Here is a 17,805-nt window from a genome sequence, read left to right on the forward strand (position 1 = left end):
TTTGCTCTTTTTTTTTTTTTTTTTTTTTTTTGCTAGCTTGGTAGTAAATCAATGTGAAAGCAATCTGATTCATCATCTTATCGACCTGCAAATGGGGAAACATTTCTGTAGTCTCTCTGGCCCATTTAATTACCACTTTCATTTTACAGATAAAGAAGAGGAGGTTCAGAGGTTGAGACTTGGCTACATGTACAGGTAACAAGAGTTAGTGCCAGCCCTAACTCTCACCTGCCTTCAAACCCAATCGTTGTTCACTGGATACCACAGGTTCTGATGACATTTCCCCATTTGTTCTCTTTTTGTCCTTTCAAATTCTTTCTTCCAAATGAATCCAAATTAAAACTGGAGACTCCTTACAAAATTTGTCCTTGCTACCCGCACATAAATGGGAATCTCATTGCACATTCTAAAAAATGGCTTATAAAAAACACAAATCAGTAAAGAGTTTTAGTTGTTCTTCCTGTGTGAATGCTCAGTGTTGCTGTCATGTTTCCCATTCCGCTATTGGAGGGGGGGGAATGAATGAATGAATGAATGAATGAATGAATGAAAACTTCGACAAATTTCAGTCAGGAAATAACTGCCTTAAGAATACCATTGATCACATTTTAACATGAAAGGAACCTGAAGAAAAATAAAAATCAATCTAGGTGAACATATATAAATGGTCTGCAAATAATATGCTATTAGAATTTTCATGACTATGTAACATATCCAGGAATGAGTCCCAGGAAAACTCTAAAAGACAACTGGTCTAAGGTTTAATATTTTGTGAGTCAAGACCACGGTAATCTCAAGTAAAATATACTGAGAATGGGATGCTGTGTAAGATTAGGTTGGATTAGGAAGGCTATCTTTGTTTAATCCAAGAGAATAACTTTTTTTTAAAGATTTCAGCATGTGTCTCCAGTGATTTAAATTACTACGCTGCAATGAGGAAAGAAATTAGGTCAAAACTCATTATCAAGTGGCATTTCCACAAGCAGCGAGGGAATACACTGTTTCCTAGCAGACATTACATCCAGAGTCTGGGTAGATTTCTTTCCTGAACCTGAGCCTAAAAGACTACTTCATTTCCTCACCTTTTCCCAGCATTTTTAAGTATGCAAGTTCCAACAATGACCACGAATAGTCAACAAACTACTCCAATTCCCTAGGCTATAAAACTTTTTTGAAAAGCAACATGAAATTCAGCAGCTTGCTTCAGTTTCTTCCTGCCAACCAACAATGGTCAACCATCACCATTCTTATGGACAGACAGAGAGAAACTATCACAGTCAAAAATAATTTTCTTTTATTTATTTAGAATAAATCATTTTTGGCACACTTTGCTTCCATTTCTTCCTCTCTGGAGGGCCGTTATTATGGAGTTTAGTACTCCAGACTTGAATTATCAGCTTTGGTTTTGCTTTAGGGTCAAAACTGTAAGTTACTGAGAGCATTAATTGTGGTGTTCTTTGTTCCCCTGATGTCTTTCTTCTGAGAACTCCAAGCTATGCTATTCAGTGTTTTATCTCTTGAATCCTCACAGAAGCCCTGGAAAATAGAAATACTACAATGGCTAACCTACTTTTTAAAAATGTGTACATCATTTTACCCAAAGATGTAAGATACCTCCCTATTCTTAACTTTATAATCAAATGAGAATCATAGTCTATTCCTGATATTTAAGGCTTTCCCAGAACAGATATTTTATATTGTTTATTGGATAGGTGGAGGATGGATGGATGGATGGATGGATGGATGATTAGTTGGATGGGTGGATGGATGGATAACGTAAGAATGGATAGAGGAGAGCTGAGTGGATAACATATCTTAGAAGAATTGAGAGAAATTAGTTCTTAGCAACAACAACAAAGTAAAGAAGTAATCTAGGTAAAATGACTCATATTATTTATATGACACTGTATTTGCTACAACTTGGTCTCTCCTACTCTATCTTAACCTATAAATCCTATTATCAATGAAGACACCTAACTGATAACTTAGGTGATAACTTAGTGAGCATATTATGATTCGTTAAAACTTGTTTTGTAAAGACATTTATCTCCGTCTATCCTTATATGACATTCTTAATGGCATCTGATCAAAATATTCCTTCTAGTGGACCCCAACAGTGCACCCAAATCACTTTTTAAGACTGTGATATTCAAGATTATAATTTTCAAAATGAATAATATGTTCCATAACTTCAAGAGAGAATACAAAGTATATATCCTTCTTGACTGCTATTTTAGGATGACCTCTAAAAGGCCACTTTGAAATGACTACTGCAGAATCACATGATCATTCATTCCTTCGACAATTACTTGAGTGCATGCTCTGTGCCAGGCACCATGATAGATAGCTCCTGCTTTCAAATACTTTACAATCTACTAAGGAGACAGACCAACAAGCAATGAAAATGTGATGCGTGGGACCATAGGGAGGTGTGCAAACATCGTGGAGACATAAAAGGACACCTCAGTCTGCTTCAGGGCGTTAGGAAGAGATTAATAGGAAGAAGTCATGTTTGAAGCAACACTTGAAGGATGAGAAATTTGCCATTCTCATTAGCAGGGCAAGAGAGTGCGTAAGAGAACAGTATGTGCAAATGTGCAAAAGTGCAGAAACATGAGAGGTGAACACATCCTCATGTGTTCAGAGACTGCAGGAACTTGAGTACGGGAGGAGAGAAAAGCTCAAATGGCAGAAGATGAAAATAGGCACATGGGCGAAAGGCAAACAATGAAGACTCTTGTTTTCCTTGCAAAGAAATTTGGACTTGGTTCTGCACACTAAGAATTGTGAGCATAGGTGTGCTGTTACCACATCTGCTTGTGATGAGCTGCTGCAAAGCCTAGCTCAGGCCCCTGATTCAAGAAAACTGCATACAATCATCAGAGCCTGCAGAATATGTAGTTTACCTCTACAGAGATGTCAGCTCGCCATTACTTCAGTAGCCATAGTATCAGCATGGTCATCTTAACTACAAAGGCTGGTTGAAGACCCAAACCATCTGAGGGTGCATTCCAATACTATTCTAATATTGTTAGCTGGCCCCTTGTAGTGTATGAAAACTTGTTCTTGTTTGAACAAATATTGTGTGCTAAATAACCTCAGTTTCTCAAACTGGGATACACAGTTGCAGACAAGTAGGGAATATCTTCCTGGTATGGCAATTTTGCTCAAAATTAGGTGGCAAAAATAAAATGTAGACATTTTGCAAAATCAACACAATATTTTAAGATTAAAAACCTGCCATTCAAATTCTTCCCCCAAACACCCACCCCAACCCCCACTCCCAGGGGACAAAGTTATTCCTCAATACTGTTCTGGGCAACAAGGTGAAAGTCTGAAAATCTAGTGCTCCCAACATTATGTATGGAAAAGACTATTCCCCTTAGGAAGAAACCTATTTGCCCCCCGCCAATAGGTTTACTCGTACATATTTTATTCTTTGCTATGATTCAACACTAGTCCGTATATAAGTTAACACCAAACATTTAAAGACAGGAATAGTAGCAGGTTGGATTTTCTCCTCAACTGTTTAGCCTCTTTCGACAGCCCTGCCTATTTCTCAAGGTTATTTTAAGGATTAAATGAGGAAATGAAAGCACTTTGTAAACTGTAAAGTGCTACCCTGATGTAATGTTTCATTAACAAATTAACTTACAAATGGCTAGGACAAGGTGCCTTCTGAATGATGGTTTTGTTCCCACATGAACTAGAAAAAAAACGGCTCTAGTGTGGTCTACCAAGCAAAATGAAGGGCTGCGGCATTCCCTGATGTCATGGCACAGATGTGCAGAATTCCAATTGTCTACATCAGACAGTAGCAATCAGGCCGTGTGTGGAAACCCATCTGGTTCTCATATTGTCTGAACGAGGTGGTGAAGTGGAGGATTTTTACTTAGCTGAATTTGAACAAATCCTCCTGAGCTTCTACTAAATGATTAAAGACAGTGCAAACTGTCCTCAACCTGGTCCCCATTCTTTGATGTACTCTGTCAGCAAACCCTAGGCTATAGCACAAGACAAAAGCTGCAGTGGTGGATGTCAGAACAGTAATTCCAGAGTTCCTGAGTGATTTTACTGAATTGTCACTGGTTCATTCAACTCAGAAGTTATACGTGAGACATTGGAGGTGAACCAAACATAAACCAGACCTACCCAATTTTTAATGTTCTCAGCTGTGTATTTGTGGGAAATATATTTCTTGGAGGCTTGCCACTTCTTTGTTGAGGGCCATGACTGGGGTTTCTGCTTAATGGTTGGGGGGGTGGGTGCTGCTGGTGACAGAAATGCAAAAGCCAAACACAGAAGCCTAGCTAAAGAAAACAAACTTTCTCTCAAGAAGACGCACACTTAGCTCCATGTGTTAAAAGAAGGAAGTTATTAAATTATTTAGTCGGGCATCCATGTCGGATGCAAAATATTTTACTTTAACCCCTTCTAAGACCACAGTTTGTTCTTATTAACAAATTATTCTGTGGGAGTAAAAAGATAGGACATTGATGGCAAATGAAGAGACACACTGACATTTTAAAGGATTAATCCTTGTTCGTGAGTGTTTAGTGGTTTTCACCAGGGCTATCCAAACTGAATCCAGATATGTAAAAATAAATTCTTACGCAGGCCCTGAAATCTACCTGGTCACTAATACATATGTCAAGACCTAGTATACATGAAAAAAGGGGGGTTTCCTTATTTATCCTATTTCCTAAAAGGTGAGACTGGCTAGGCGCTGAGGGAGCTAATATGGTCTTTATAAACAAGAAATATGTTTGGGGATATCTAATGACATTGAAAATGTTTCTCATTTAAGTGAAGTAGTGTCCTACATGAAGACTGATCTTGTGAAACCCAATTGTTGAAATGTCATATCCTCCAAGTTACCTAAACTTCAGACTGAGTTTAACCACCTGAGGACTCATCCAAACCAGGTGAAGATCCCCTTATCTTGGAAATATACATACTTGCCAGCAGTTCTGGAATTTGGTTTCACACAGCAGTTTATCTTGACATTAATTTGGACATACCAACTCCTACTTTGGAGATCTTTCTTAACTCGTGTATCTGATCTGTAATGGTTTTTATGTGTATAAATGATCCTGATCAAGATGAATACTTGTGGATATATTATGCCTGCCTTAAAAGACTGCTCTTGCACTCACACTACACACAATCAGTATGACATCTATATTAAACTGATCTTTGCACAAGGCTGACAAATGAAGGAGATTAACATCTCAAGAAATAGATGTTGATGTTTATATTTGGTCTAAACAAAATAGCAGCCTAAGAGGACAGTTCCATTCTTCAGCAAGACTAGGTTTATCTCAAAGACTCTCTTGATCAGGTTTTATCAGTATTATTATTGAGAATAAGAATAGCTAACACTTTAGAAGATATTCTATTTTACAAAGCACTGTACATGTATATTTATTGCTTTAAAAAATCTTGTAAAGTGGACATTTTTAAGATCTTCCTTTCACAGGGAAGAAAACTGGGTGCATATGAGGTGATGTGACTTGCTTAAGAACATACAATCAGTAAGTGACAAAAGAGAGACTGACCCTCAGATTTTTATTCCTAATCTCAGGGGTTTTTCCACCACGCCCATCTTTCTCTTTTTATGTTAACCATATGTCATTCTTCTACAGGTTACAGAGTAAAGGAATACAGGAATGGCCTTTTAAACTCTGAGACTTCAATGGAGAACTTCAATTGCATGAAGTGTTTTCTTGCTGTAAAGCAGTTGCTGACCCTGGTCTTTCTCATCAGTCAGCTCACTTCTAGTTTGGCTATTTTCCACTGAGAAGATCATCCTACCCTTTCTTATTACTCTTGAGAGGCCCTAGCAGAAGGGACAGGAGGAGAAAGAGGTGAATGTTGCGGTTTCTGGTCCATAGATTCTGACCCCATCACTTATGTTGCTTCCCATACATCTCATCCCATAGACACTTAATATTATATATTCTTCCTTAGGAACAAACACTAGTAGATTAAATTTGCTCACATGATCATAAATGTGAAACAGGAAGTCCAAATTGAACAATTAAGTTGCCTGCTTATCAGGAAGTCAACATCTTTTGACTAAAGAGCACTGGCCAACATGACTCATATAGTGAGAATCCCTTTGGCCTCCCATTTCATAAGGAAAGGTCAAGAAACCAGATGCTGCCTGACATTCTATGGGCTTATCTCTAAGAACAGAGATAAGTAAGGAGGTATAAGAAGAGTGGGAATCCACTTCCAAATTCTTCACCCAGCTCTGCCCCCTCAAGATTGTCTGCAGGTTGGGAACTTCCCAGTGGTCTTCAACCAGCATTAGCAAGGGAATAAAGAATGAACCTTGCCAGATTGGATGCCTTCAAAACCAAGATCTTCTGAGACCTGTCTACCATGGCAAGAAAGTCCAAGTAAATGTCCCTATGCAATCTGGGTGCTTCTATGGCCCATAAGAGCTACTAACGACCCTCATCCTCTTTATATCCAGGATCTATGACTCCAAGTCTTTATGAAGACACTTTCAGAACTTAAAGAATAGACACAAACAAACCAACAAATGACTTCTTCAGCAATATTTAAACTTGAGGTTTACACCTGGCTTAAAGTAAACTGTCTGCATATGGCCACCCACAGATTATGTGCTAAATCATGTACTCATTATAGAGAAAAACGAGCATGAACTTATGAACATCTCACACCTCAAAACAGATGTTTTCGAAAAACATGTCAATCACGGTGCTAGAGAGATGCTGACCACTGGCAGCTTCGGAAATTGTTGGGTCTATTATTCATGATGAATCGTTTTGTCTCTATTTAATCCAATGTTTTGTTTTATTTTGGTTTTGGTGTATATTAACACTTAAGTCTATTCATATAGTTCACTGAAGGATCCTGGCAGGCTGTTGAACAAAGTACCAATTTGATACTTGACAACCTTCTTATCTCAGATTCGGTAATTTGGTTTTAAACATCTGCACTATTTCGACACTCACTTTATCTCTGCTCATAAACATAATGAGAAAAAAGCCTTGCCCTCAAAATTATCAACTGCACTAAACCCTGGAACACAGTAGCCGCTCAATAAATAACTGTTGAGAGGAAGTAAAATGAAGTTCCCAGACGGAATTTAGATCCTAGTAATGATAGAGAGGAGGCATAGACAAGCCTCCCCACTATCCCAAGTGGCATTTCAAACCTCTACCTTACACAGCAGGCAAGAGTTGCCCAACACAGACTCAGATGGGAGAGATATTTCTGTCAGAATGCTCAGCAGACAAACAATGCTCTCCTTCACTTCAAAATTTCACATTTCAATTCTCTCCCTAGTAAGGCAGGTTTTTCTGGGAAGTATTTACAAAATCTTTTCTCGAATCAGAGGCCTCCTTCAATTATTTGCTTTTCTAACAGAAAGTTTACCCAAGGGAACACCCATACTTTTTTTGGTCTTTTGAAAGACTGGGAAAGTACATATGCTTTATTAAAAGAAAAAAAAAATCTCATTTGGGTGAAGGTTAAGGAGGCAGGCTGGGTGTTCTTGCCATCTCAACAAGAAGTATCCTTGTTTTTCTTTCCCTTTTTCTTTTTGGGTTTAAAGTTCTGTGATATTATGAGAAACAACAAAAGGCTTTTACATAAATCATCTAAGTGCTAAGGTGACAGACACACTGAGGAGAACAGAATTAATATTTTTGGCTCTCAAGCTTCAACAGAAGGCAGCCTTTGTTAACTTTCAGCAAGGATCCTTTTGTAAGCCATTGTCCTACTCTTAAGCATTCTTCTCCAGAAAAATAAATTAGTTAACACCGTTTAGACTCTAGATGCATTCCAAAACCAGAGCAAATGTCATGCTTTATGAAGATCTTCAAATACTGTTTATTTGAGCATACTCTAAGGTCTATCGAGCATTTCCTCTGGAACCTCAGGAAAACCCAGGGCTCTAGCCTAGTCTGGGGTCTCAGGAGCTGGACCTGTCTTCACAGAGGGGAAAAGAAAGCAGGACAGAGTGGATCACAAGAAGAGCAACTGAAATCTACAGGCCACAGAGATGATCTCCTTCTACTTTAAAGCATCCCAGAGAACACCCTAAAGATTCTGGCATAAGCAGCTGGTGTTGATGTACTAAGAAAAGAACCAGACATGATTCCATGCCCTGACCCACTTTGTGTACTGGGTCTTCCCTAATGGTCTTCAAGATCCTTCTAAGATACCTGTTTTTCACCCAGATACTGGCTGTGTTGATAGTGTTATGAAGGAGGAAGAAGAAATGGGGTGTAATGCCAACACCATATCCATATGGATGGGGTGCAGCTAGCACGTTACTTTGTGGTAGATAAGTCAGCAGTTCAAAGACATTACCATAATAAGGATTTATCAAATACCCATTTTATGTGCTGGTTTTGGCCATTTTTTTTTATGGTTGGAAGATGGTGAACAATAAATACAAATGCGGGAGGCCTCAAAGAGGGCCCTGCACCATCAAAAGACCAACACACTCTGCTGTTCAAAACCTAGGCACACAGTCTAGAGGTGTGGAAGCACTCACAGAATGCATCTGCTGTGGCTGACGGACACTGCAAATGGAGTGTGTCTTCTAAGTAGGTGTCAACTTCCACTCAAAAAACACACCATGTAGGAGGTATGAATTTCAGTGCACAAAATCAACGGTGCAAGAAATGGCACATATCTTCATTCTCTATCAACCAATTTAATTGCAATTGTGAGCCTACCCTCTTCCATACTTGGAGGAAACCTCAGTCATTCCTGGGTTCTCCCTGGCAGTCCAGGGCTGTGTATGGGTCAGTGCCTCACCCAGAAATCCAGCTGAGAAGTGCCCTTCATTTCTGCATGGTTCTCCAACAGATTTCTGCAGCTTCTGTGCCTGCCCGGGGCAGGGACACAGAGGAGGCTGTTTATGAGCTCTCTCTGCCAAGACACAGCAGGCAGCTATTTCTTTTAGGAGACCTCCTCTAAGTGCTACTCAGGGGATCATGAAAGTTCCTGCTGCCCTTCTCACCCACCAGCTTCAGGAACTTCTTGTTGTCTAGGGAAAATTCTTCTCTGGTCATAGTTCTTCCAAGCCATTCAGCTGCATTCTGTAAGGCATTCCGTCCCCCTGGGGACTTTGGCTCTTAGAAACAAACAAACAAAAATCCCAAGAATTTTGTAGACAGCTTCTGCTTTCCACCCTGCCACAGAATTTTTCTGGGACAAGAAACACAAAGTTAGGCAAACTCTATGCTAGGGTGTTAGAACCACAGAGGAAAAATAAACTAATATTTAGCTATACATTTAAGAGGGATAGACCAGAGAAAAAGTCCAGATTAACAATATTCCAGAGGTGCTTAGGAAATCAGATTTCCTCATTACAGGCCCTTATCCTTAACACGGATATCAAAAGTGGTATATAACACAACATCACCAATTTGCCGTAATATAGGGCTGACAGAACTCCCCATGGCCATGAATATCCAATGGCCTTGAATGCATAAGTGGCCACAGTAACTGGCCAGGTTATAATCACCCACCTTGCAGAGCAGGCCTTGCCAGGATTATGCCCCTCTCGAGGGGCTACCCGTGTGAAGCTGGAGCTGATTGTGCCAACCACATGAATGGCTTTTGTTCCCTGCAGTTGAACTGAATAACCATGTTTTTCCTGATAAGCATCTGCTGAGGGAGGCTGCATTAATTTCCTAGGGCTGCCACAACAAATTGCCACAAGCTGAGTGGCTTTAAATGACAGAAATTTATTCTTCATAGTTCTGGAGGCCAAGAGTCTGAACTAAGCTGTCAGCACGATCATGTTCCCTCTGAAGGCTCTAGAAAAGAATCTTTCCCTGCTCTTCCAACTTTTTATGGCTCCTGGAAATCTTTGGTGTTTGTTGATTTGTAGGTATATCACTTCCAAAATCTGCCTCCACGGCACATGGCATTCTCCCTGTGTGTCTAAATTTCCCTCTTCTTATAAGTGTACCAGTTATATTGGATTTAGTGCCCACCCCAATCCAGAATGGCCTCATCTTAGTTTGATTATGTCTGCAAAGGTCCACTTCCAAATAGAGTTACATTCACAGGTTCCAGGCAAACATGAGTTTTGGGGGAACACTATGCAGCTGAGTATAGAGGTTGGAAACTCAAAGCAATAAGAAAAGTTGCCCTCTTTTGTTATGAACTGTGTTGTCCATCTTGCTATAGCTCCCTGGGGCTGCAACAGTCTGTGTGCCCTGTCACTGAATGTCAGCTGTCCTTGGACTAGCCTCTGTATCTCAAAAGCAGCCTTGAAGATAAGCAATTTTCTACCACTTATGGGGCTACCTTTTGGAAGAAATTAATACAGGGTTTAGGATTTTCAGATTGGGCTCTATAAGCCACTAAGCCTCTCTCCCAGCCTTGCCTGATGGAGGGGGAAATTAGAAGCCCCCTGAGAAGTGTGTGTTACTAGTCACAACTCTGTTCTCCAGTGGTTGGTGGAAGGGATAAGGCTTGGATTCAGAAGCTCAAACTTTCAGTTATAAGTTCTAGGGATCTACCGTATTGTGTAGCAATTATAGTTAATAATACCATATTATATACTGAACTTTGCTAAAAGAGTAAATCTGGTGTTCTTACCACACTCATGCAAAAACTAACTATGTGAGATGATGGACAGGTTAATTAACTTGATTGTAGTGATCCTTTTACAATGTACACATATATCAAATCATCATGTTGCGTACCTTTAAAAAAATGCTGTACAACCTAAATATATACAGCTCTTATTTGACAAACATACCTCAGTAAAGCTGGAAAAGAAAATAAATAAATAAAATTTTCTAAAACTCAAAAAGAAGCTCATATTGATTCATGTCACAGACTGGCCTTGAATAATTTGTGGACTGGGACGGCAGAGCCAGCCGTTGCACTCCAGCATGAGCTCTCTCCAGAAGCCCACATCCCAGAGCTCCCCTAAAGGTCCAGTGTGCAAGAAAGTAACCCTAACTGTTGCTCATCACTCTGGAAATCTGGTACATCATGTGGACTGACACAATCTCATTTTCAAGAGAGTAGATGCAGAGAATAGGGTCTCTGGTGTGCAGTAGGACAGGTGATGCAAAGTCTGCAGGGTTCTGATTGATAGCAGCGACTCTGCCTGAAGGCACATGGCAACCCACAGTGATCAGTCATTTGAATGAATACATATGGAAGGAGCCAAGATCTGGACCACACTGGGAGCGACTGCTATTTTGCAATTAGCCACCGTAGGACACAAGAGCAAGGGGTCAGCCAACAAACCTTTGACAAAAAGGGGTCAGTCAACAAGCCTTGGACAGTTTGTACCCAGCCCCCAGGTGTGAATGGGAGTCAAGGTTATGGGGAACCAAAGAAGCAGAGGGTGCCTCACAGCCATCTCTGAGGCCCCAGGACAGCCATAAGGCATTGAGAAAACCCTCCTTCCTTCCCCATTACCTTGGACAGTAAGACTCAAACAAGAGGTAAGCTCTGAACTGGCAGTTAGCAGGATGGCCCTGACACTGCAAAGGAAAACCAAAGACCAAAGCCTGGTTAGGGTGGCCTCTGGAAGCAAGAAGTCATTCAAAAGCTAGGAAGAATGTAAGGACCAAATTCATGACACAGGTACTTAAAGGAATTCGCACTGCTGGGAGAAAAAACTGAGTGGAAGAAGTCCTTTATCGCTGTAGCATTCGTCTAGGAAGGGGGGCTGAGGACAGCTGGTAGGAGGCCCAGACTCAGACTTGTGTGAAGCTGAGGGCAAGACAGGGTACCCATAAGAACTTCTCTCAGTTTTATATGGACTCGTTTCTCAAACTAAAGATGATTATGATCAACTAATCAGTAGTAAGGGAAATGATGTATTGATTTTGCCATATATGTATAGTTATCAAAATATGTGTGTCAGTTTACTCTGCCGACACACTTCATTAAGATGTGGCAAAAAGTAGTGACTCTGTTTTCTCTACAACTGCCATTCCGTCACCTTTAACTAGTATACTGAAGTAAGGAAAAAGAACAGTGATGTGATTGTTTTTCACTGCAAAATACATTTTTCTCTTCTCTGCTTCTGGATTCTTGGGGATGGGTTCCTTCCTGCCCCCGCCCCCTTCCCTCCGTGAATCATAATTCAGTTTAAACTTGAGTCTTCCATTCAACTTAGGGATTTCTCTCCTCTCCGGGAGTTAGTCTTCTGGGACCCCAAATGTAATATCAACTGGCTCAACAATTCCTCAGTCGTGCACAAAAAACTGATAGAAATCTATTCACTAGATAAGAAATCATGTTACAGTTTAATCCCTCCCTATCTCCGTGCCAGGTGCTTCACATCATAAAGCTGGACTCAAGAGCCTCAACACAAGCGAGATGTGATTTTTGGTAAGCCAGGCAAATCGAAAGATATGATAAAGAGTTCTCCCACTACTCAACCAAGAATATTGATAAGGCAGCAGTTTTCTGCTAATGCTCCCCAAAAGCATGACTTTGTTTAAATTCTCTATAAGTGTCCAAAAGGAAATGTTGATGCAAATGAATATAGTGTGTTTCTGTTAAAATCTGCAGTATAACTTTGTAGGAAATGTAAGCTTCATAACTTAATCGAGTAAAACTTATCAATATATCAACAAATATTTATTGTGCATTTCTGTGCCCTAAGCACTAGACAAGGCCTGTTTATGGAACAAACCTAGAAAAAATATATACCACCGTGTCCAAACCCTCAAGGAGTAAATTTTTTTAAAGTTGCATGAAAAGATAACTAGCATAAAAGCAATGGAAGAAATCACAAAGGAAAGGATAGACTGAATTAACTGCATGAAAACACAAACCTTCTATTTCTCAAAATGCAAATGATGATGATACAAAACAAAGTGAAATATTTATATAATTATTTTGCACCAAAGATAAGCTCCTTGATATATAATGAGGTTATGTAATAAAATACACTAAGATCCAGCAGATAAATGGTCCATGAACGTGACATTCACAAATGAGGACGTATAGTGGCTTATACCTATTTGAAAAAATTAACCTCAGTAATTAATCAAAGAAATGAAAATTAAAACAGCGACAGAAAAGCACAATTTATCAATTTATCCAAGACATTCTTAATAATCCACCAATAATTGAGAAAATGCAATCATTCTCGCTCGAATCTTAGAAGTGAGGAAAAGAAACAAATGACCCCTTCTCTCTCCCAAGTACAGCAACAAAACGGGAGGGATAAAATCCACATCAGTAAGTAATGAAGGAGAGAATGTCTGAGAAAAAATATTTTTTTAATTGAATAGAATTGGAGAACTGAAGGTGTTTGGATGAGAGCAGATTGTAACCTGAAAATCTGTTCCATCTACTGAGAAATTAGAGGGAAAACATTGTCAGTGGGGAGCTGGGAAGAACATGGGGATGTGGAAGAGGCTTTGTGTCATAGTGTCATACTGAGCAGGATATTCAGCTACATCCTTACTGTTGAAATAATTCTAAGTTTCAAATGGCTCTCTTTTATGTTGGGCATCACGGTAGGCTAAGAGTATCATACCAAAATTATAGTAAAGCAATTCTGTAGAGGGCTAGTACTACGAGGTTTGGGCACCCAGATCGCAGCTGATGTCACTTAACCTGGTAGATTTTGGAATATCAAAAAGAACAGATGGGCTGCAGAGTCTTCAAAATCCCCCCAATTGAGTTTCTAAAAAATACCAAGTGAGTCAGTCTGTGTTGTTCCTTAGGTACAAACCCATATGCCTTCCCAATCATGCTGGGGGTAAAGCTGACATTCCTTCAGAAAACCGTGGAGCCTAACAAGGATCCATGTTTGACGAGAAAACCATTGCTGCTCTCTGAGGAGATGAGCTGAGGCATAACTGCAGGCAGGACCGAGAGTCTCCTAAAAGGATTATTATGAATCATAAAAATAAATGAGCATCCCAGAACCCAAAGTTCTACTCCCTTCTCCTGCTCATGACATTTCAGGCTAGAAAACTTTCAGAGTGAGTATAAATGTAATTCACCGTGTTCAAAGAAAAATGTCAACAATGCACCCAGTCCACACCTTACTTAGAGCAATAAGAAGCATTCTCCTTAACAGCTATAGAGTGAACACTGTAGTGTATGAAATTCTTGTCGGATTATTTTTTGTGGGCCAATTAAATGTTGGAAAGCGAGTACTCAAAATAGTAACTTTGGTTTTAGAATATGGATCTGTGGCCCTTCTTTCTAGTGATAATTAGCTTTAGGGTCATTATGTATATTATGTATCTTCCCAGGACACTCTCAGTTCAAGATAATAAAAGCCTAATGTTATGCAAGGCTTTCTGTCTTCTCCAGGAGAAGGGAAGTTATCCAAGCCACTCAAAAGGAGTATATGCTCTTTAAGAAACTAATTGAAAAGACACCAGAAAGCATTTGTTTTTAACACACATAAAATTTTTTTTCTTTTTTTACATTTCCATCTGGCAGGATTCCTTAGCCTGTTTGAATACAACTACGGATTTATATTCATGCAGTTCAGGCTGTTTAGTCCAAAACCTACAAAATCAAAGCCTGAGGAAAAGTCAATAAACACCACATATATCCATCATTGATTCCAGATTATTGTTTTCCAAGGGACTGAAAAGGATAAAGGGAGATTAAAATAGAATCAACATATCTTAAATCCATATATATTCCTCATGAAAAGCACTGACCCAAGAAAACCAGACTTGTAGTTTTTTAAACAAGCAGCCAGCATACTATTAAACTAAAATGTCCGGTAAACAAATGAGTCTGTAATCTGACAGGATAAAATGTATATTAACGTTTTAAATAGGATTAACTGCATTTCAGATAAACAATTTATTGAGAATGGAATCTCACCACTGAGTGAGTCTTCAAAAACTCAACAGAACATGAGCTCTTCCTGAGCACATCATTAAACTTGATTTTTTTTTTTTGCACTTTCAAAACAGTGTTCCTTACCTCTTCATTTCTGCCTCTAAATATGCTTCTCCTCCATCTTTCAGATCTCAGGAAATGGTGCCATCACCCACACAGGTGCTCATGCCAAAAACCTGCTATCTTATCCCTCGAGCTCCACATCCAACCCCTCAGCAAATCCTGTCGGCTCTACTCTCAAGATCTAACCAAAAGCCAAATATTTTTATGTTTCTACCATCCTAGCCCAAGATACCAACTCCTCCTACCGGGACCATGAAAGAGTCTCCTAGCCAGACTCCCTGCCTCCACTTTCGTCCACCTTCAGACAAAACGATCCAGTGCCCAGAGGAACTTTTAAAAGCTCAAATAATATTATGTCACTCTTGAGCCCACCAAATCCTCTGTGGCTTTCTGCAACTCTCAAAAGAAAAACCAAACTCTTGACCATGGCCAACAACAACATACATGACCCATCCACTACCCATCTCTATAACCTCATATCCAGTTACTGAAATACTGTACTCTAACTATAATATTCCACTCCCAGCTATTCACACCCAGCTCACACCCTCACTTCATCCAAGTATCCTCTTTAAAAGTCCTTTCCTGGCAACCCCCTCTGAAATACCCACCTGCAACCTCTACTCTGTTACTCTCTCTGCCTTACCCTCCCTGCTTTGGATATCCTCGTAGTCCTTATCACTATAACACACGTATCTGTTATTGTCATTTTCTTTCCTGCTAGGGTGTTAATTCTATGAGTTCAGGATCCTGGTCGTACTCACAGCTATATTCCCACCCTTCCAGGATGTACCCAAACACAGTGTCCTTTTAGCAAATATTCACTGAAAATCCATGCCGTTTAATGAGGACAATTACAAAACATGGGTGAAATCATTGCAAGCCTCACTGTTATCAGCTAAAATCCATTCCACATATAAGATGTACCTTGATCTAGAGAGCATGTGAAAATAAGTACCAAAAGACTAAAATGTTTATTATATCAATCTTATTATATTATGGTCATATATTACAATTTGTGTATAATGTAATTAATATATACAATGTCAATTGCATTATATTTTCAATATCCATAGCTATCTCTTTACTTTTTATAATACATTCTGCATGTGCTGGCTCATTTGAGCCAGAAAAATAAATGTTTATTTTCACATTGACATAATGAAATATTTATCCTCCTTAGATCTGGTATTTCAAATTCTGGGAATTTGTCTTAAGGCAACTTTTCAAAACTTGAGCAAAAATGTAAGCATAATGAAAAAAAATGTATGAGCAATTTTTTTTATTATATTATGTTAGTCACCATACAGCACTTCATTAGTTTTTGATGTAGTGTTCCATGATTCATTGTTCGCGTGTAACACCCAGTGCTCCTTGTAATACATGCCCTCCTTAATACCCATCACGAGGCTAACCCGTCCTTCCACTCCCCTACAATTTTAAAAGAAAATCTAACAATACCTCAGAGGTTTTAATCTCCATCCTCAATCAGTTAAGATGTCCCAACAGGATATCAGCTGTTAACTGGTCAGGGCAGTCTCCAAACAGCTAGATCAATCCCTGATCATTCTACTGAACCCAAATCACAATATCTATGTCTTTCTCCCTTCAAAATATACATATGCATGTGTTTAACAGGAAATGAGAAAATGTTACAGTACATGCTTGAGGGAGGAGAATTCTAAAGGGCCTTTTTTTTTTTTTTGCTATTAAAAGAAGAAAACAAAAATACAAAAAGATATTAGTGCCTTTTCAAGATAGAAAGTGTCATAAATCTTGGAAACAGTTACTAACTGGTAATAACCCAGTTCTGACTAAAGGTTAACATGAAAATATATCCAGAGCAAAGATATGCAAGTTTAATGCAACAGAAGTGAGAATCCAGAAATAAACCCTTACATTTATGGTCAATTGATTCTTGACAAAGATTCCAACCCAATTCATTGGGGGAAAGAATAGTCTTTTCAACAAATAGTACTGGAGCAACCATGTGACACATAAAAAATTTAAGCCCTTAACTCATACCATACACATACACAATGTACACATTTACCATCTATGATCTTCAACAAGGGCAACAAAACCCACAATGGGGAAAGGGCAGTCTCTTCAATAATGGAACTGGATATCCACATGCAGAAGAATGAAACTGGTCCCTTATCTTATACCATATACAAAAATTAACTAAAAGTGTATTAAAGACTTAAATGTAGGACTAAAGACTGTAAAACTACTGGAAAAAAAAACATAGAGAAAAAGCTTCCTGGCATTGGTCTGGGCAATGATTTTTTTGGATATGATCCCAAAAGCACAGGCAACAAAAGCAAACATAGACAAGTGAGATTTCCTCAAACTAAAAAGCTTCTGCACAGCAAAGGAACCAACAGAGTCAAGAGACAACCTACCCTTACAGAATGGGAGAAAATATTTGCAAACCATACATCTGATAAAGGATTAATACCAAAATATAAAAGGAACTCAAAAAACTCAGTAGAAAAAAATTCTATTAAAAAATAGGCAAAAGATCTGAATAGGCAGTTCTCTAAAGCAGACATACAAATGACCAACAGATATATAAAAGGTGCCCAACATCACTAATCATCAGAAAAATACAAGTCAAAATCACCCCGAGATATCAACTTACACCTGTTAAATGACTATTATCTAAAAGACAAAAGATAAGCATTGGCAAGGACACAAAGAAAAGTGTTATGTACTGTTGGTGGGGCAGTCATTATGGAAAACAGTATAGAGATTCCTCAAAAAATTAGAAATAGAACTACCATGTGATCCAGCAATCCAATCACGGGTATATGTTCAAAAGAAATGAAATCAGCAGAGATATATTCACTCCCACATTCATTGCAGTACTATTCACAATTGCCAAGATAT

The 17,805-nt window shown here is 39.0% G+C and overlaps 1 protein-coding gene across 1 annotated transcript in view; it reads right to left on the bottom strand.

The window, feature by feature from the left end:
• The window catches only part of ERCC5 (ERCC excision repair 5, endonuclease), a 153,411-nt gene continuing 135,606 nt past the window's right edge, over nucleotides 1-17,805 (bottom strand). Inside the window, exon 20 of the mRNA XM_045812782.2 lies at nucleotides 1-17,805. This exon is cut by the window's right edge and continues 11,841 nt beyond it. The gene's annotated coding sequence lies outside the window, so the exon portion shown is untranslated.

This window comes from Ursus americanus, chromosome 10 (genome assembly GCF_024610735.1).
Source record: "Ursus americanus isolate L20-20 chromosome 10, mUrsAme1.1.p, whole genome shotgun sequence".
NCBI classification, from domain to species: domain Eukaryota; kingdom Metazoa; phylum Chordata; class Mammalia; order Carnivora; family Ursidae; genus Ursus; species Ursus americanus.